Source organism: Cnephaeus nilssonii (genome assembly GCF_951640355.1).
Source record: "Cnephaeus nilssonii genome assembly, chromosome: 11".
NCBI classification, from domain to species: domain Eukaryota; kingdom Metazoa; phylum Chordata; class Mammalia; order Chiroptera; family Vespertilionidae; genus Cnephaeus; species Cnephaeus nilssonii.
The window spans coordinates 52,630,305-52,650,596 of record NC_137082.1 but is presented as its reverse complement, the minus strand read 5'-3'; the positions used below and the strand labels follow the sequence as shown (position 1 = coordinate 52,650,596).

Here is a 20,292-nt window from a genome sequence, read left to right as displayed (position 1 = left end):
TAATTTGCCCAAAGGCGAGTGGTGTATTTATTCCCAAAGGACAGTGTGGTTGGTGGAAGGCACGTAAGCTTGGATGCCTACATTGTAATTCTTTTTTTGTTGTTTTTTTTTGCAGTGAGTCTTCAGTAAGTTCAGCCCTGTGAGTGTCCCGTTGCCATGGTGACAGTGTGGGGGCCATGATGCTCATTGAAGGGGTTGTTGTTAATGTGTTCCTGTGTGTGCCTGGCATCGTGGGCGTCCTGTAGGCACTCTTTATGATACTAGAGTTAGAACCAGAACAGGTCCAGAGGGTCCAATTCCCGGCCTGGGAAAGGGCTCCTGTCCCCGTTTGCCACTGGAGGGTAGAGGCACATGGTCACAGGCTGGCTCAGCTCTGTCCAGGGTCCAGATCCCCGTGTGCTCTCACACATCCATGGGCAGGATGGGATGGAGGCAGCTCGGCTTGCTCTGCAGAAGCTGGTCTTCCGCGTGGTGGGTGCCGGTGTCATCCTGTCCCAGGAAGCTGCTTGTGAGAAACACCGAGCGGCCATTCTCTAAAGGTGAAATTAATGGTTTTCCTGGATTCCAATAAAAACGCGTGTGCTGTGTTTACAGAGCCTTATTTGAGGTGACAACGTCCCCGCCTTCGCTCACATACCGGATTCCTTTGTGTCCGTCTCCGTGCCCTGCTAGTCTTCGTCTTCCTCAGTGTGCAGTATGGGTGACGGGGCTGGGATTTTAGCTCCTTCCCTGGGGTTTAAGGGTCACCTTTGCTATTATGTCATGGAGAGGAGCACTTGACCTTCTCCAGTTCGGACTGGAACTTGTTCCTCCTGACAGGAAACATCAGGACTCCTCTTTGTAGATTTTATCCATCAAGAGTGAATAGAAAGAGCTGAGTGTGAGTCTTTCACCCCAGTCCCATCAGGAGTGACCTTATCTGTGAAGGGGCGGATTGCGCCAGGTCGAGGGGTGTCTACAGAGTGAGTTGCTCTGATCTCGCTTCTGAACCATGGGTTGCATACTATTGGGGGGTGAGGGGGGTTGAGGGTCAGCCCTGGAGGAAGAAGAGCCCCTGCAGTGGACATGGGCTCACATCCGGTCAATGCAGCTGGGGTCCCTTTCGGTGCATTGACCCTAAGATGGTGCCTTGTCTCAGCTCTGTTCTGGACGGACACATGTCACTCTCACCCATATTCCCACCACTGCCCTGACTGTGATTCTGTCTGTTCCTCTGTACCTGGGATGTGGCACATCTGGCTGCATCTGCTTCAGGCCATTGCCAGTATTGTTGAAGCTCAGACACTGTCAGGTTGCAAGAGGGAGAGTTCTAGCTCCTTACAGGGGGGCCTTCTAGGACCACAGCCGGGGCCCTGATACCCCACCCATTTCCCCTGCTGCACCTTCACTGTCCCCCAATATCCTCTCTGGAATGCTCCACTCGCCCTCCGTGTGACCTGAGCGTCCTGTCTCCATGGCACACATACTGGACAACTCTCCCGCCATCTTGGCTGATCCCTTCCTCTGCCTTGTCACCCTAGAGCCTGCACTTGTGGCTTCCAGGCAGTGGCCCTCTCTGTTCCTAGAACACGTATGTCTGCTGCAGGTTTTGGGCATTCGTCTTGTGCCATGTCACCAGGGGGCCCTCGGGCTGTCCTCTCTAGAGGGAGACCTTCTGTGCAGTGGGGAGAAACTGCAGAGACCTTCCAGCCCCTGGCCCATGTGACCTGTGGCCCCGTACTGAGTTCTCAGGCTGCTGGGAAAACAGGCCCCCCTGTCCCTGCCAGGGCTGAGCCCACTGCGAGTGGGAGTGCAGGGGCCAGGCCCAGGAACTCAGAAGGAAACCCGTCCCCCCTCTCTGGAGTTGGGATGCCCTCCCAGCAGGCCTGGTGTTCTGGGGTCAGAGGCTCTCTGCTCAGTGGGCTGCTGTTTCATTTGCATCCACCTTGGCCGGCTTGCTCCTAGGGGGTGCACTGAATTATTTAGTAAGTTTAGACTCTTCAAGCACTTAGGTTTTATTAGCTGAGTGTTTTTGTTGTGTATGCATCTCTGGCACATGTTTTAAATTTTTCATTTGTAAGTTTAGGGTTATTTTCTTTTTTGGTTCTTAATGTCCTGTGTGCTGGACAGAATCTGAGGCCAGTTTTTCACGAAACCTCTGTAGGCTATCACTGGAGCCAGTATTTGCATACAATTTGCATAAGCTCTGCATATTAAGAGCGATTGTGGTTTTAGATTCCGATTTTACTAGCAGTAAAAAGGCAAGAGGAGGTGTATTCTTCTCGGGTTAAAAATTAACCACATACTTCCACTGCTGCCAGATTCTGTGTGCGTGGTCAGCACTGTGGTGTCCAGCATCCTGGTGTGTTCACACAGGCAGCCGTTGATTCGAGGGAAGAATTCTCACAGATTAGTAAGACATTTGGGCTAACTGCTAGCTGCCAAATATGTTCCCGTAAAAATGTGCAGATCAGAGTATTACTCATGTTCTTTCTTCTGACTGCAGAATAATGACTTTCAGCACAGTGAACAAACTGCATTCCAAATGTACTAGGAGGGCTGTTTTCATCTAAAAATGCAGTTGGCTATTGAAATGTATCATTTGAAACAGTAATTCAGTGGGACCCTCCGATGCCTTGACCATCCTCTAGAAAATTCCCTGCGTGCCTGACTCTCATACCCGAAACCTGCTGGAGAGTGGTGCCTCCATAATGGTTCCCCAGTCCAGCGACCGAGCCCAATGTTAGCATTATTGGAGCAATTCGTTCGCTGGACTGACTGTTAGAGAACATCATGTTTGATTCCTAAATGATGGTCAGGTTTCCAGCATGACGTCTAGTTACTGTGGTTCCCTTGATTTAAAACTCACCTGTATTATTATTATTGGTTAAGAAATGATTACTGCATGATTCATGAGATAGGATTTATACAGACTATTTTGGTATTAGACTAGTGGTGGGGTAGATTGAAAATTTCTAAGAAATGTTCCTGGGCGCTGTGTTTGTTTTGTTTGTTTTGTTAGAAATGATGATGTTTGGTAGGGCAGAGCAGAGCTATGGAGATTGGAAACAAGGTACAAACCCCTAAAACCTTCTTGACTGACAGAGAAGGATCCGCAGTATCCCCAAAATGCAGTTAAATATGTCACCTGAAGATGACTTGCAAAGTTCTTGAATGCTGGGGTGAGGGACTCAGTCACAGAGGTCTGACTTGGGAATTTTGGAGGCTGAACCGGAAGCTTCTGCACAGGTTGTGCTGTGCCCGGAGGAAGAGTCTGCAGTTTCCACGGTGATAGCCCACACACCAGCGAGAATCAGATTCCTGAGATTGTTTAGGAGCCCCAGTGACAAAAGGGCACGTGCTTGAAAGTTAGGAAGAGATAAAATAGCCCAGGCTGGACTGCCTTTTCCACTCTGGGTCAGAATTTCATGATTTTTTTTTTCTTAAGTTAAAGATCTTTCTCTTAGAACTTAAAGATCTGCTATTTGGTGGGGAGGGTGTATTGCTGTAGATGTTTGTAGTTTTCAGAGCTGTGCCACACATGTGAGCTGGCTGTGCACGGCTACAGTGCCACACCTGTGAGCTAGCTGTGCCACGCCTGTGAGCTGGCTGTGCACGGCTACAGTGCCACACCTGTGAGCTAGCTGTGCCACTCCTGTGAGCTATCTGTGCACGGCTACAGTGCCACACCTGTGAGCTAGCTGTGCCACACCTGTGAGCTAGCTGTGCACGGCTACAGTGCCACACCTGTGAGCTAGCTGTGCCACACCTGTGAGCTGGCTGTGCATGGCTACAGTGCCACACCTGTGAGCTGGCTGTGTACGGCTACAGTGCCACACCTGTGAGCTAGCTGTACACGGCTACAGTGCCACACCTGTGAGCTGGCTGTGCACAGCTACAGTGCCACACCTGTGAGCTGGCTGTGTACGGCTACAGTGCCACACCTGTGAGCTAGCTGTACACGGCTACAGTGCCACACCTGTGAGCTAGCTGTGCATGGCTACAGTGCCACACCTGTGAGCTAGCTGTGCACGGCTACAGTGCCACACCTGTGAGCTAGCTGTGCCACACCTGTGAGCTGGCTGTGCACGGCTACAGTGGAGATGAGGGCCTGGTCTTTTCTTTCTTGCCGTCTGTCCCAAAGCCAGAGACCAGAGACAGAATCTCAGACCGAGTCCCCTGGACCCAGGAGCACCAGGAAGGGTCACCTGGAGTTGCCATTGTCATCCTCATAGCCCTGTGCCCTGTCACTTCTCAGCTCCTTGGTTTGACGTAATTCATCCAAATAATGTGTTTATTTTAGTTGAGAACAAGTTATGGAGTTGCCAGATTTAGTGAATAGCAGTACAGGATTCCTGTCAAATATGATTATCAGGTAAACAATGAGTCCTGTTCCTTTTTATTTATTTAATTAGTTAATTTATTTTTTACATTTTATTTTTTAATTTTATTGGGGTGACATTACTCAGCATGAACATATAGGTTTCACGTGTGGATTACTAATTTACAAAATCTGTATATAGGACCATGTGCCCACCACCCAAAATCAAATCTGCAGTCACCTCATATGAGGACTCCTTTCTTCCCCCACCCTCCCTCCCTCTGGCAACCACCATACTGCTGTTTGTGTTCATAAGTTCCAGTTTTCTATTCCACATATGAGTTAAAGCATATAGTTCTTAGCTTTTTCTGTTTGACTTATTTCACTTCACATAATGTTCTTAAGGTCCATCCATGTTGTTGTAAATGACGCTATCTCATCCTTTCTTGTGGCCATCTAGTACTCCATTGTGTATATATACCACATCTTCTTTATCCAGTCCTCTATCCTAGGGCACTTGGGCTGTTCCCAACTACTCTTGGCCACCGTGAATAATGCTGCAATGAACATAGGGGTGCGTATATCTTTGCGTGTAAATAATATAAGTATGTCTCAGTAGTATTTGAGACATACTTGTGCCCCCAAAATTATTTGTCGTGCTTCTGGAATTCAGATCACCTGGCTGTCCTGTGTTTTCTCTGGGAAGGGTCTCGCGGTTAGGCCTCTGCGGGAAGCTTGTGTCACTTCACGCACGTGGAAGTGTCTGGTCTTGTTGCCTGTCTGTCTGTGGTTGGCTGATTATAGCCTGTTGAGCAATCCTTGGTGTGTTTACTGCCAACGGGAGACTCTGGTTCTCTCACCCTGCGAGTGTTATAAGAACAATTAGCTGAGGAAGGAAAGGGGGAACTTTTGGTGGAGTTTCTCTTTTTCCAGTTTTATTTGCTAAAACTTTAAGTCCAGATATAGGCTCTGTTGAGGTTCAGTGCTATGGAAAAAGAGATTGAGAAGAATAAAAAACTACCTTTAGTTTGGTTGCTCGATTAAAAAATAACTCAGTGTTTTCTAACAGTTGTACACAGTGCATCAGGGTGGTGTGAGATACTTGAGTGCTCTGTACAGCACCGAGGACCTTGACCTTGAAGTTTCCTTTCAGTCTCTGAAGCGGGTCCTGGAGGATGATGCTGTAGGGGTGGCCTCCCGGACACAGATGACAGTCACTGGAGAGGAAAGGCCTGTCTTTTGCAAAATGTTTTAGGAGGTGTTAATGAGTAACTTGAACTTGGTAAATGAACACAATTATTGTGTTAGCTTTGATGCTTGAAATAACTGCATGCCATCATTTCAGCTGATACAGATTTTATTTTTTAAAATTTTACTTCCCAACTACAGTTGACATTCAATATTATTTTATACTAGAGGCCCAGTGCAGGAAACTTCGCAGTCCGGGACCCCCCTCAGGAGATGTCCACCTGCCGGCTTAGGCCCGCTCCCTGGGGGATTGGGCCTAAGCTGGCAGTCAGACATCCCTCTGGCTACCCCAGAGCCCTCATGGGATGTCTGACTAACAGCTTGGTTGGACATCCTTAGTGCTGCTGTGGAGGCGGGAGAAGCTCCCGCCACCACCGCTGCGCTGGCCAGCCATGGGCCGGCTTCTGGCTGAGCAGCGCTCCCCCTGTGGAAGCGCATTGACCACCAGGGGGCAGCTCCTACATTGAACATCTGCTCCCTGATGGTCAGTGAGTGTCATAGCGACCGGTTGTTCCACTGTTAGGGTCAATTTGCATATTACCCTTTTATTATATAGGATTAGCTTCAGAATAGTCACGGGGATGTAAAGTTCAGCATAGGGAATATAGTCAATAATTCTATATAATAAAAGCCCAATGCTAAGTGTCTGACTGTTCGACCGTTGGTGCACTAACCACCAGGGGGCAGGCGCTCTGGTGGTTAGCTTGCTGCTGGGGTCCAGCAGATTGGGACTGGACGAGATAGGCCGGACACGCCTTGGAGCCCTCCCGCGGTCCCTCCCCGGCCCAGATCGTGCACTGGTGGGGATCTTTGGCCTGGCCTGCACCCTCTTGCAATCCGGGACCCCTTGGGGGATGTTAGAGAGCTGGTTTTGGCCTGATCCCCACAGGCCAGGCCGAGGGACCCCACTGGTGCATGGGTGCACTGGGCCTCTAGTATCGTAATAACTATGCAAGGTGCTGGGAGATCGCTCTGGAAAGTTCTGTCTTGTTTGGAGTTCTGTGGGTGGCCTTTCTGAGTGGAGGCTCTTGGCCGCCCTTATGTTGGCATTGTTCTGTGGTGGATGCCAGTGTCCCTGGTGTGTCGGAGGGGCCACAGTTTCTCCCTGTATTTGGGACATTGGCAAATGACCCCAGAGTCTGTTAAGAGTTAAGGTGTGAATGAAAGACTCCAGTCCTAACCACTGAAACTATGTCACATGCATAGATCTCTCTCCTTAATCCAAATTCAAAAAAGTCCCAGGAGTCGTACTTGACACATAGGCTGCCCAGACACAGACATGTTTTGTGATCTCAGTGGTACATCCTCTGTATGTGCCTGAGGTTTTCTAGGACTTGTTCTGCCCCCCCACCGCCCCCCCCCCCCAAGCAGTCTGAGGAAATCAGTGGCCCCATTTCTTCTGGTTCTAAATTGATTTTGCCTATGGATGGCCTATCCTCATGTAGTTTTGGTTTAAAAAACTGCTAAGCGAATACGTGTGAAAAAAATCCATGGCAAATCACTGTTCTCTTGGGAATCTTTGTCCCGTGCTTGAACTGTTGAAGAATTACTGACGTATTAGTCGTGGATTCCACCACGCAGACAGCAAAGTCATAAAAACAGTGGCTCCTCCCACTCCCCCAACCTAACAGCATGCAACGAGATCTCAAGTTCGCTGGAATGGATTGGTCTGTGATGGAAATAGGCGCTGCATCCTGGGGTTACTTGGCAATGCGGTCTTGGTGAGTCCGTTGAAGGTCCTAGCTTCACCTGAAAGTGGTTTGGAGGCGGGCGCCACCTCTGCCCAGGTACTTTTTGACAAGTCTTGTTGCTCCCCTGTCGTTTGGGGCCAATTCCTGTCAGTCAAGGCTAGTAAGCATCCGTGGAAATGTGCGACCTGTGTTTTACAGTGATGGTTCTTTTTCTTGTAGCTTAGCACTCACTGCATTATAGGCTCCCAAAGGGGAGAGGGAGGTTAATTACATTAAATGAAGTTATTGCTGGAAGATTTGGTTTCTACCCTTCTTTGTCACATGTAAGGATAATCCAAGAGACAGTCTTTTTTATCCTGTTTTTTAAAAATACCTTAGGCCAGTGAATTTCAGGTAGTGATCGGGGTGACTTCTAGTGAAAGACGTTGTCCCCAGCAGTGATACAGTATGTGGGGGACTCCTACTGCACTGGGAAAGAGCAATCTAAAAATACTGTTGTCTTCCTGACACATTTATTTCACCAACAAACTGCTTATCCTTTCATTCTAAAAGGTCGCAGTTGTATTTGACCACGAGGCTGAGTGAACCTTTGCAACTTGGTAACTAGCAAAACTATGGGAGTTCCCATTTAATAGGTAAGCCCTCCTTTGACTATTTAAATATCACTCTCTTCAGAGGTTGAGATGATGTAAATAAAGCTAGAAATGTCCAAAACTTACGCAGAACCTCACCCGGCAGTAATTCCATAAAAGGAACTTCGTGTTTCTGGTTTTAGGAATAATAAAATCGTCGATGCAGTATTTTCTCTAATTGAAAGCTCCCACGTTTATATAATTAATGACATCCAAAAAGGAAGGGGAAAAAAAAAACCCCTTTCTAGTTTTATTACTTCTTGGCTTTAAGTAGCAAAGCTTTAGCAGATGTAAAGTCTAAGGTGGGTTTTTATGGAGGATTACTTAATGTGATAGGGTAAGGTAGTAAAAAATGGTCCTTGGATCTGGCACCCATTTGCATATTTTCACAAAGCAAGTGTTCCAGAAATTGATGCTCTGCTTGCACATACCCTGATCAGGACAGCATGTCATGCAAGTTTTCAAATCCGGTCAAGGCAGAAGTGATTTGAGATTTTGAAAGTTTCTCCAGGTTCCCGGAGTCGTCCTCCGGGCTTCGGTCTCCGCGTTTTCCTGGGTTAATAACATGCCGAGAGTGCCGGGAGGCACAGGGAGTGAAACCGCTGAGGCTGGGCTGGGTCCGGTCTCTGCCTGGCTGGGCCGAGAGCCTGCCCTTTGAAGTCGGGGACCAGGGACCGGATGAGCCATCAGTAGTTGTTATGAGTGGAAGCCTGCGAGTTCAAAGCAGCTCCCAGAGAGCGCTGCCAAGTTTCATCTCGGCGCTCTGCGGCAGCCTTCAAATGGCTGCACGCTGACAAGATCGGGGCGTCTGTTTATTTCTCAGTATCCCCGACCGGCCTGACCCGCATTCTCCGTTATTTATGGAGGTCTTTTGGGCTACGTCTGCCAAGCATGAGAATGGCTCGATATTCCTGCCTTTCTTTCCTCTTGGTTTGATTGTTAACAACAGCTGTAATTTGGGATGAAAGTTGCTCTCCCCCTTTAATTTGGAGACAGAGTGGAAAAATGAGGGAGTATGTGTTCTTTTATCTAGAATCAACCCAGGAAGGAGGCATATAAAATATATATATTAAAAAAAATATATATTTTTTTTGCCAAACTCAAGACTCAGAGTTGTTGTACTTTAGATGAGACTTTAAACCTTGGTCTCGGTCACTGTGGAGGTTCAGGTGTGTGGTTGTACGTACGAAAGATGACCTTCCATTTACTACTCAGATGCTGCAGGTGAAGTCCGAGTGGTGAGTGTTGTAAGAACTGCTGGTGTCTGTTTCTTGAACCTACAATGGCCTTTGGGCTTGGACCAAGTTTTAGGGTTTGAAACTGGATCGAATATCTTGATTATAAGCCAAAAAGCCCAGAGCAGTAAGTGTGGATAACTTTCGGATCTTTTATTGGGGTTATTAATGGGAAAATTCATGGCTTTTGACATTGGGTAAAGCACGTTCAACATTCCCCCATCGGCTTTGCCCGAGGACACGCCGTGACATAGAGGTGGATTTGGGGAGCGGCACAGCCCCTGTAAGAGAGCGCGCGCGGCCTGTGTGTGACGGTTCTTCCCGTGGGACGGGCTCCTGCAGGGGCGCCCTGGACCGCCTCCGAAGCTCTTCTCACTTTATAAAGATCCTGCTGCGCGGAGGCTTCGTTCCTAATGAACGTTGCTCTTTCCCGAGTCCTCCCCCCTCCAGTGAGATTCAGTGATTCCATGTGCAGGCTGGACCCTGACCTTGTATGCAGAACAGCGTGCCTTCCGTGGGGAAGGACGGGCTGTGAGAGGCTGCTCCTGTGAGTTAGCCGGCTTCCTTCCCAGTGACTGAAGACAGTCGCTGCCAGGATCCAGACTCATTTGCAAACAGAGCTAATTGGATGTTGGAACCGAAGTGACTGCTTGAAGCTGCTCCTCTTTGGTGGGCTGGGTGCGAACTTTCGAGGAAGCGCCTTGGGAAGGAGGGTCAGCCTTCCTTCCTTGCCGCCTGGGCGCGGAGTGTGGGGACTGAGCGGAGGCAGGAGCTCTGAAGCGAACTCCCCTCAGGACGCGTTACTCACATCCCTGATGCCGTCCCCCTGGTTCTCTGTGCAGGTGAAATGACAGATGACATTTCCTGTGAGCTCTGTGGGAACACTCTTCCCTGGGCGGCGGAGGGCCCGGCACACTGTTCCTTCCCCAGCGGCTGGTTCCTGAGAGCCTGGGTCCTGGACTCAGATTCAGAAACCACGGGCCTGGAGCTGGGGGGCCTGCCGCATGGACCAGACACACAGACGGCCCTCCACTTCCCCCGACGTTGGCCAGCTCATGCTGTGGTCCCTCAGTGACGAAGCCTCCTGGCTGCTGTCCAGGGCAGCGGTCGCCAACTGGTGGTCAGTGAGGTTTGAAAGGTTGGCGACCGCTGGTCTAGGGTGAGGGTGCAGGAAAGGGCTCTGGGTGGTGGGAAGTGGACATGGAGTGGGCGTGGCTAGGTGCCCACGCCGGAGCGCGGGCTGCTGTTGCTGCACCCGAGTTAAGTGGCCAGCATGTGGATACCTGGGCTCATGTAACTGTACTGCATCACACATGCCTTCGTCTTCTCCCTCAGCTTTGCCTGGTTAGAGCATCAGTCCTCGCCCTGGTGACCTGATCCTCAGCTGAGCGGACCTGTGTGATTCCTGCCCAGGGCTGGGCTCTGTGTGGGGTCTGGGACGCTGGGCAGGAGCGCGCAGGGTGTGGCGTGCCAGACGTGGCTGAGCAGGAGCTGTCGGCGCTTGCCGAGAGCCGCTCGTCCTCTGTCTGTGTCCTCACAGCGGAGCTGCGGTGTGGAAGACACTGTGACTACTGCGTGTGACTAATACAGTTTTTCCCAGATTCTAAAAATAATAACCGTTTCATTTTTGCAGCTACATGTAGATTTGGTGTGTGTGTTATATAATCATACAGTCCATAGACGTCTGAACACAGGAAAAGATGGAACCCGTGTGTGCGCGCTGCTCAGCGCCTGCTGGCCTGTAAGATTGGTCACTTTTAAGTTTCTAAGGGTATGGACGGGTGCCCTCAGCTTTTAAAAACAGCCGTAACACACACGCACACACGTTTTCTCCTTCTAAAGGACGGTGTCTTCCTTTGGTTGACATTCTGGACTTTGTAATTGGCTGTGGGAGAGGGAGCGAGTTCTCAGGACTCAGGGTCATGTGTGTAATTATCTGGCTGGACAGAACTGACCCCACGGTCCTCCCTGCCTAAACCCTATGGCTCTCTTGTGGGAAATTGTGTGCATGACTGTGTGTGCAAAACGGGTGTGCACCATGCGACTTCCTGTGTGTGACTGCATTGAGATAGCACATGTGGGACTGTGTGTGTGTGTGTGTGTGTGTGTGTGTGTGTGTGTGGAGAGAAGCATCAGGACAGACAGGCAGACTCGGACAGAGAGTGGGATGGGATGCCGCGGGTTGGCGTGGCCAGTGAGCGTGGCGGTGATGTCCAGGTGGTGGCAGGGTGACTCGGCAGCGTGGATCGCCAACGTTGTGAGCACAGTGTGTTTTCAGATGTGGTTTACGACTCTCCGCCCTGTGGTGCTACGCGGCCACCACAGGCAGCAGACCTGCTTCAGTCCTGTGTGCAGGCGTGAGCTGCCAGCATGTGTGGGAAGCGAAGGGGGACAGGGACGCAGCAGCCTGATGCAGGTGTTTTCTCGGTTGGAGAGAAGACAGCGTAAGATGTCAGAGCCGCTAAGTGGTTGCTGTTCTTAAAATTGAGTTTCGGGAACAGCAGCTGCAGCTTTTCCAGGCACCTCCGGTTCTGCAGTCGTGCATCTTGCTTGTTGCCTTGGCGACCTCCGTGTGCTCGGGGGGAGCTGGGCCGCTGTCCCTGAAGGCACTGTCCCCTCACCTGGGCGCACAGGCAGAGCTCCGATCACACGGGCCACGGGGAGGTATCCTGGACGTGGACGGTGGAGCAGGCAGAGCGAGGCAGCGTGGCGGAACCTTCTGGTAGGCCCTGGGCCTGCTGCCTTCATCTCTGGGCGGTCACGTTTGTTCTTGGTTATTTGATTAGCACCCGCCTCCCCCTGCGAGAACAGCGGTGTGTGCTTTGCTCACTGAAGTCAGCAGGAGGCGTTGCCCTGACGTTTGAAAGGTTTTATTTAAAGAGCGAATAAATGAATTAGTATCGAACATGATGGCGTCCTTAGCAAGTAGACGATGGGGCTGAGATGTCCTGTGCCCTCAAAATATGTCCTCAGAGAGCCGCCCCACCCCCTGGGGGGGGCCGCCGTCCTCTCCCACGCATGGACATACACACACGTGCACCCTGCTGCACGCACAGGCCCTGCGGTATCCTCGCTGCCCAGGAATCCTCTCGCAGTCAGTCTCAGAAATGCTGGTTTTCTTTGTCGCTCTTCAGACGAGGCCACGCTCCTAGACAGGGAGGAAGGCTGTGGGGAGCTCTGTGGCCGAGCGCGTAGCCGGTGACCCGTCGTTTCCTGGCCCCGTGGCCCTCACCTTTGCCCCAGATAGCTCCTGTCCTGAGTTATTTCGGGCCGGCCGGCCAGCTGCAGGGCCTTCTTAGACAGCCACGGAAGGGACGCCAGGCCAGAGGGGGGCAGCGGGACCGGGCCGAGGGCACTTCCTTTTCAGTCCGGCTAATAGGATTTGTTGGAAAACCCTTCACATAGCTTTACAAACCTCTAATTCATAGATGCAGGGCTCCTGCCTAGCCAAGGCCTCCTGGAAAACAATCACAGAAATCAGATTTTGCAACGCCTTCTCAAAATAGAACTATGACTCAGTGATTGAGAAAACCCACGTCAGTAGCTGGGGCTTTCCAGAGACGCTCGAGCCTCTGAATGGCATGGTGGCCTCGGGGCTGGTGATTTTTCTGTCTTGACTTTCAAAACTGCATAAATTGGAGGTGAGCTATAAATTAGGGGCACAACTGAAGATACACAACAAAGGGGATACATGTATTGTCTCTTTGGATAAAAAGGAGAGGAAATAAAACGGAGGGATGAAGACGTTCACAAACGAGAATGTATATGTGCTTGTTTTTTCACATTTAAAGAAGAATACTGTCATTATAGTCCTATTTCAGCATAGTATGTGGCTTAGGCAGCCTGCCCGAGATTACGGAAACATTTAGTGATGGAGTTGGAGAAGAGTTGCTTAAATTATTAAGTAAAATATATAAAGCAGTTCTTTCCACTCAGTGTCTCTGGTGAAGTGGGACTTTTGAGATTTAGTATTTCTGTAATAGTTTGAACTTGTCATGTCGGAGAGACAGAAAATGCACACATTTCATTCTCATTTGTATGTTTACACCCATAAAGGGCTGTAACATGCCTGTGCCTGGCCTCCGCTGTGGGAGAGATTACTGGCCACAGAGGTGGTGGCCCACCTGGCTCACAGGCCCCACAGCCACCCCTCCGCCGACGGCTCTGTCACCCACAGGTGCTGGGCTGGGACCGGCCATGCTCTCCGCACCCGGAGCCCTGGCAGAGGGAGAGGCTGTTGGATGAGGCGAGGTGGGATGCTCCTTTGATCGGATGTAGCTCTGTTAAATAATAGTTTTCCCTCTGTGGGCATGGAGTTAGCAAGTTCCGGCGAATGCTCAGAGCGGCTGTGGCTAGCACGTTCAGTCCGCTTGATAGAAGACACACGTGAAAACACTCAAGGAATGAAAACAATTTCAGTTTTGACAAAGTTCTGTTTGGGAAGGGATGTAACCACCACGCCTCGCACGCACTGTCTCGTGCACCCTGTGAGGTGCCCCGCCGGTGTCGTCTGTCTCCGGGCAGACTGGAGGGAAGAGCCAGCTGTAGAAATGGTTTCCCTTTTCCTCCCTACTCCTTACACACAGTCTTAAGTTATTACTCCTGGTTTTCCGACTCGAAGCCCCGGGAGGGCTAGTGATGTGCATCGCTGGAGCAGGGCAGAGTGTCGGGCACACGGGGCAGCCCTCACTCGTGGAATGAGGGGACGCTCCCCCAGCTGGCACAACTGGAGGAAGGTGATTTCCCATATCAGCCTTGGGATCAGACCTGGCCCTGGAACTAGGACTCAGACCTACAGACTTGAGTCTCCCCATGATAGCGTTCTTCATTAAATGAGCCTGCCTTCTTAGACTGGATACGGTGTCCACACCCCGGGAACATACCTGTTTTAACTTTGAGAGGAACTGCTTTGAAGCCAATGTAAAAATACCTACTGGAAAACGTTTTAAAGTTAGTTGTTACTAAGTCACTAAAATACTTTCAGGCAGTGACTAGATCACTAAATTGAATAAATTTTCGCAGCTTTGGACTTTTGGAGGTACTATAATGCTGGTCCCCAAAGTCTAATGCATATGGATGTGTTATTTTATCTAAATGGATTTTTTGCCAAATAATTCCAGTATCTCATTAATTTAAAGCTCTCCATGTTTTAATCCTCTTAAAATATTGATGAAGGAACAGAAACCAAAACGGGAGATGCTTTAAGACCCTCTGATGAACCGCCATTCTGATGATGGCCTGAAGCTGTGTTTCAAAAGAAATACGCACGATTGTATTAATGGGTCGTAAAGCAAGTTCTTGGTGCCTGTCTTTCACTAATAAATACCTGTTGTTTAAAAGTGGATGCCTTTTCCATCCCCTTTCTGGAATCCGGGGACCACCCACATAGCTCCAGGCAGGAGAGGGTTATACATTGTGCGCAGGCGCCACCTAGTGGCAGAGGCCAAGCATGGCGCCGGCACCGGCGCCGCTGGGCTGGAGGCCTGCTGCCCTCACACAGCACAGACCAGTCCTTATGAAATGGCCTTTGTTCTGCAAGTCAGACACGTGCCTGACTTTAAATCTGAAGACTCTACTAGTAAATCATCTTTTTTTTTTTTAAAGGATCATTATAATTTCCATGTAAATGCACAGAGTTTGGGTTTTGCATTTTCGGATCATTAAGCAAGCAGAAAAACTTTGAAACCACATACGGCTATGTTGTGTGTGTGCTCATCGTTGTCACGCTGGAGACTTACAGTGTTAACTTCCCTTCCAAAGTCTTTCTGGGCCCCTGATCCCTTAAAACACTTCTCGTGAAGGAGAAAGCACAGGCGGTTTAAGTTAAGTGCATTCTTGGTAATGCTTGGTGAGTGATTAGGACTCCCGGTCCACAGGAGCGGTGTGATTGGAGGAGGATGTGAAACCGGCCTGGGTGCCCCTCCTTCCTGCCCTTCTCCTCACTGTTCACTTCCTTGTTGACATTTAAAACCTCCGAGTGCTGTGAGTACCTTCTTCTCAGCAGTTCCAGGGACGGTTCCTTGTTAAGGTTCGACTGCTCTTTTTAAGCTGGGACTGCTCCTGATTTCCCAGCATGGTTTGTAAAGTTTTGCTGGATGATTTCCTTTCCTTTTCACATGTCTTGGCTTTTTTCTTTTCTTTTTTTTTTTTTTATCCCCAAAAGGCCAAGTTACAGTTTGCTATTAGATTTTGGGGGTGAAGGAGTGTGTATAAAACGTTAACAGTCACATTCAAAGTAGACTTGAGTTCCTTCACTTCAGCCTGGGTTAGAGTTAGAAAACAACCCCAGCAGCCCCAGTGATGTGGTTTTATGGTCCAGTCAATGAGGAAGCAATTAGTAAGATCTAGGATCCTAGAAGGTGACTGTGTTTTATGGCGGGCAAACTACTGTTTAGTAACTGAGAGCTGTGAGTAGAACTGGGTATTTGATTAACCTTTAAAAATGTTGATTTTGTAGTCACCGGATAGGAAAGCTTTTGAAAAATGTCTTTCCCGGATTTTAAACTTTAGATTTTCTTGTGTAACAAGGTTACTTCAGTTAGAAATTCAGTATTTAATTTGTAACTTTTTTCTTGAGAAATCAAAATATGACTTCCAAAGTGATGAAATATTCATAAAGGTTTCTATTAATGTAAATACGTCTCAGTTTTGCAAGTGATGTTAATATCATAATTACTTAAAATGGAAACTTGTATACTGTATTCTATTATACAGAAGAAATAGCTGGAACAACTTAGGGAACAAAATATTCGTTCATGTATAAGCATTTTAAGGTAGGATGACTCAGTTTTCACAGTGTGCTGATCCCATCATTTTTCTTATGACTTAGACTTTACTCTTGTTGTTACTGTAGTTCACGTTGCTTGTGTCGTGCGTGGAATTGTGTATATCACTAGAGGCCCGGTGCACAAAATTCGTGCACAGGTGGGGGTGTCCCTCAGCCCAGCCTGCACCCTCTCCAATCTGGGACCCCTTGAGGGATGTCCGACTGCCCGTTTAGGCCTGATCCCGGTGGACATCCCTCTCACCATCCAGGACTGCTGGCTCCTAACTGATCGCCTGCCTGCCTTCCTGATTGCCCCTAACCACTTCTGCCTGCCAGCCTGATTATCCCCTAACCACTCCCCTGCCAGCCTGATTGATGCCTAACTGCTTCCCTGCCAGCCTGTTTGCCCCTAACTGCCCTCCCCTGCAGGCCTGGTCACCCCTAACTGCCCTCCCCTGCAGGCCTGGTCCCCCTCCAACTGCTCTCCCCTGCAGTCCTGGGTCCCCCCCAACTGCCCTTCCCTGCAGGCCCGGTCGCCCCCAACTTCCCTCCTCTGCCGGCCTGGTCACCCCTAACTGCCCTTCCCTTCAGGCTTGATCGCTCACAACTGCCCTCCCTTGCAGGCCTGGTCCCTCCCAACTGCCCTCCTCTGCTGGCCATCTTGTGGCAGCCATTTTGTGTCCACATGGGGGCAGTCATCTTTGACCACATGGGGGCAGCCATCTTGTGTGTTGAAGTGATGGTCAATTTGCATATTACTCTTTTATTAGATAGGATAGAGGCCTGGTGCATGGGTGGGGGCCAGCTGGTTTGCCCTGAGGGTGTCCTGGATCAGGGTGGGGTTCCCTTGGGGCATGGGTGGCCTGGGTGAGGGGCCTGTGGTGGTGGTTTGCAGGCTGGCCATGCCCCCCGGTGACCCAAGCGGAGGCCCTGGTATCTGGGATTTATTTATCTTCTATAATTGAAACTTTGTAGCCTTGAGCGGAGGCCAGGGCCGGCCAGGAAGCTTGGCTTCCTCCATCGCAGGGGGCAACCCAAGTCCCCTGCTCTCTCCAGCTCCGTGGCTGCCGCCATTTTTGTTGGGATTTATTTATCTTCTATAATTGAAACTTTGTAGCCTTGAGTGGAGGCCTGGGCCTGCCAGGGTGTGCGGAAAGCTTGGCTTCCTCCATTGCCAGGGAAACCCAAGCCTCCTGCTCGCTCTGTGGCCACAGCCATCTTGGTTGGGTTAATTTGCATACTCGCTCCTGATTGGCTGGTGGGTGTGGCGTGTGAGTGCAGCGGAGGTACGGTTAATTTGCATATTACTCTTTTATTAGATAGGATTACCTAGGCCAGGGCGCTTTGTTTTCTCATCGCTTAGACTTTATCCGCATTACTTTTGTAGCTTCCATGGCGTGCCTAAGTGAGGGAACTTTAACACACTCCTTTAAGAGGAATTTTTCTGACCATAGGGCTGAACTATGATACTGGATTATGAGAAGCAATTTTTTTTTCATCCTCCCTGGAGACCAAAGCTGTCCTTTGCTGACCCTGCTGCTAGTTTCATTTTGGTGGCAGTCGTGCCTGGTCTGGGAGCCTCAGACTTCCTTGTCTGCTGGAAGCCCAGGGACCAGGAGCCCCTGAACTAGGTCCCTGGGGAACACGCTTCCCGGGCAGCCCTCTGTGTAAATAGGGCAGATACCAAGTTTGGCTGGTTCCTTTTATTTCCAGGAGGGGAACGTCCAGATGCAGCCAGCCGGGGCAATGTGGTTCAGTGTGGACTGTGTTTCTCCTGCACAGGAAGCTTACATCACATTAGTTAATGGAAAAGTCACCCGGATATTGAAGCCAAAACTTTTGCTGCACTAAATCTTGATGCCTATTGTTCTCATCTCTCTCGAAACATCAGGCCTTTATTCTGGCCTGTATCTTTCTGGTTAGCAGTCACCCCCTTTTAAGACAGCTGAAAAATTATAAAGGAAGGCTCTCTAGAGAAACATTACTTAAAGCTGTAATGTTCCTGCTGTCATGTCGAGCTTTGATAACAGGACATATTTGATATGAGTGGCTAGAAATTCACAAATACCAAAATTAACTGCTGAAATCTCAAATTTCTCTTCAATCCTGTAGCTGCTAATTACGAGAGTTTTTCAGGTATGGAACTCATTTGGTGGACCTTTCTCAGATAGTAGGAGTGGCACGATGACGTCCAATAGTTACAGCTCCTCTGGCTGGAGAACCGAGAACCTGAACGCGGGTTTGCTGTGAGCCCTGAGCCAGCTGTCATTCGGGTCATCAGTGCAAAGGGTACCTGGGGGACTTGGATGAAGAGAGTAGGCTGCTGATGGAAGCTGCCCTGTGTCAGGCGGGCTTGGGGGAAGCATCACTTCCGACTTCTCCGGCAGCCCAGCTGGGGCAGTGGCAGTGACCGGAGGAAGGGGAAGCAGCGAGGGCCTGCCTCTGAAACGTGGGCCCCAGAAGGTGGCTGGCGGGTGGCCCTCCCATCTGCTGCAGTGTGACCAGGGGAACCATCCCTTTGCCAGTGTCCACCGAGTTCCCCCAAATTTCCTGCCGCTCAGTCTGCAGGAAGCCTGGTGTTGGCGATGCCGTGTGGGGTCAGCACTCTCCCGGAGCCTCCTCCTTACCTTCTCGCCTCTCCCTCCAAGGCTTCCTCTGTGCTCTGAACCCGCTTCAGTTCCTCCCAGGAGAGCGTTTCCTGGTGTTACCTGGAGCATCCTTTCAGCCTATGAATGCCACTTCCTGGGTGAAGAAAGTCGCCAACCCCAGGGCCTTGTGGGCTGAGGTTTGACACCTACCATCATTATGGTGACACGTCCACTTTGCCACACTGTTTCCATCTCATCTGGAAACTAGTTCTTTGTCCTTATATGCTTCTCTCGTTCCCTTTCTGACCTGTCTCCTCATTCTCCTGGGGACTGAGAACAGAGGGTTAACCTCACCTTTGTTGCACTGCAGGTCTCTGTGCCGAGGTGTCATATCTGAGCCCTCAGCTGACTTTTTGGGTCAGAATAGAATTTTTTTTTTTTGGGGGGGGGGTTGAGTGGCGTGCTCCCAGCTGAGAGTGAGAGTGGGGAAAGCGCGTGTTTTACACGGTTCCTGGTCACTCGCTGTTTGCACTTTGGGTTCAGCACACTGGCCTTTGGCCTCATACTCACCACCTGCCCCCCCAATACTGCCCTCCCCTGCAGCCAGGCCTGGGTCCCCTCCGGCCTTCCCAGTCATTGCGTTGGAGTCACGGTGGCAGGCCCAGCTCCCGTGAGGTGAGGCCCGAATTCACATCGGAATTCGTCATGTGTGTTCACAACTTCGGGTGAGGGAGGGGGAACCTGGGGCGGGAGAAGTCAGTCTCTACAGAACTTCTGCGAACAACAGACACGGAGCTGCTGTGTGTCCACTGAACGTAAAGGACCTACTGAGGGTGTTTGGAGACGGAAAGACCCCCCGTCAGATGAAGGTTCATGGTTGTGTGCTTGGTGTGTTGCATTCGTGAGAAGTTCCTTTCTGCTTTTAGTTGTTATGTTTTAACCGGAAGACTGGGAATCTACGAAATTATAATAAACACTAGAGGCCTGATGCACAAAATTTGTGCAGGAGTAGGCCTTCCTTCCCCCGGCTCCTGGCGCACCGGCTTCCCTCTGGCACCGGGACCCGGGCTTCCCTCTAGCCACCAGCAGGCACCGGGGTCCTGGGCTCCCCTCACAGCCCCGGCTTCGTCAGGAAGGACGTCAGTCTAATTAGTATATTACGCTTTTGTTATTATAGATGAAAAGGAGACCAACAACCATAGCCATACAATAAACGACAGACAAACTGAAGTGCGTTGGCTGGTTGTCCAGAGTGAGGTCATGATAAGCGAGGAGTAGGAATGAGGCTCTTCTTACCCAAATGCCTCTTCCCACCTGGAACCACCTGCTCCCTGCGCGGCCGGCCCCGCAGCGACTGCTGCCGAGCTGCAGAGGGCTCCTCGCCGTGAAGTCCCACCTGCTATTTTTAAAGCTATAAATTGAGCAATGACAAAGCACTTTCAGAAAAAGTATTTCCGCCTTCCATCCCTCTCGCCTACCTGCCACACCACTAACGCACAGCAAATTGCACAGGAGAGAAGCGACGGCAGTGCAGGCGTCGTGGGAAACCCCGGGTGGTGGGGCCACTTCTCGGCTCGTTCTCAGGCCATAGCGATGGAGGACTGAGGCCACCTCATGCAGCGATGGGGACGGTCCGCCCTGTTCCTGGGGGCTGATGTCCGTTTCCCCGTGCCGCGCGGTGACAAGGGCTCGCTGGCTCTACCAGTGCTTTCTCCTGGCAGCCTCGCCAGAACCCTGATCTCGGTGACTCCAGTGCTTTGTCCTGTAGCGACCCCAGCACCCCTCAGTCTTGGCACAAGTAGAATTGCCCAGAGGTTTTTTTAGAAAAGTCG

At 50.4% G+C, this 20,292-nt stretch overlaps 1 protein-coding gene across 4 annotated transcripts in view; it reads left to right on the top strand.

The window, feature by feature from the left end:
* Positions 1–20,292, top strand: part of ZNF516 (zinc finger protein 516) — an 88,663-nt gene that overhangs the window by 45,807 nt on the left and 22,564 nt on the right. The window lies entirely within an intron of this gene.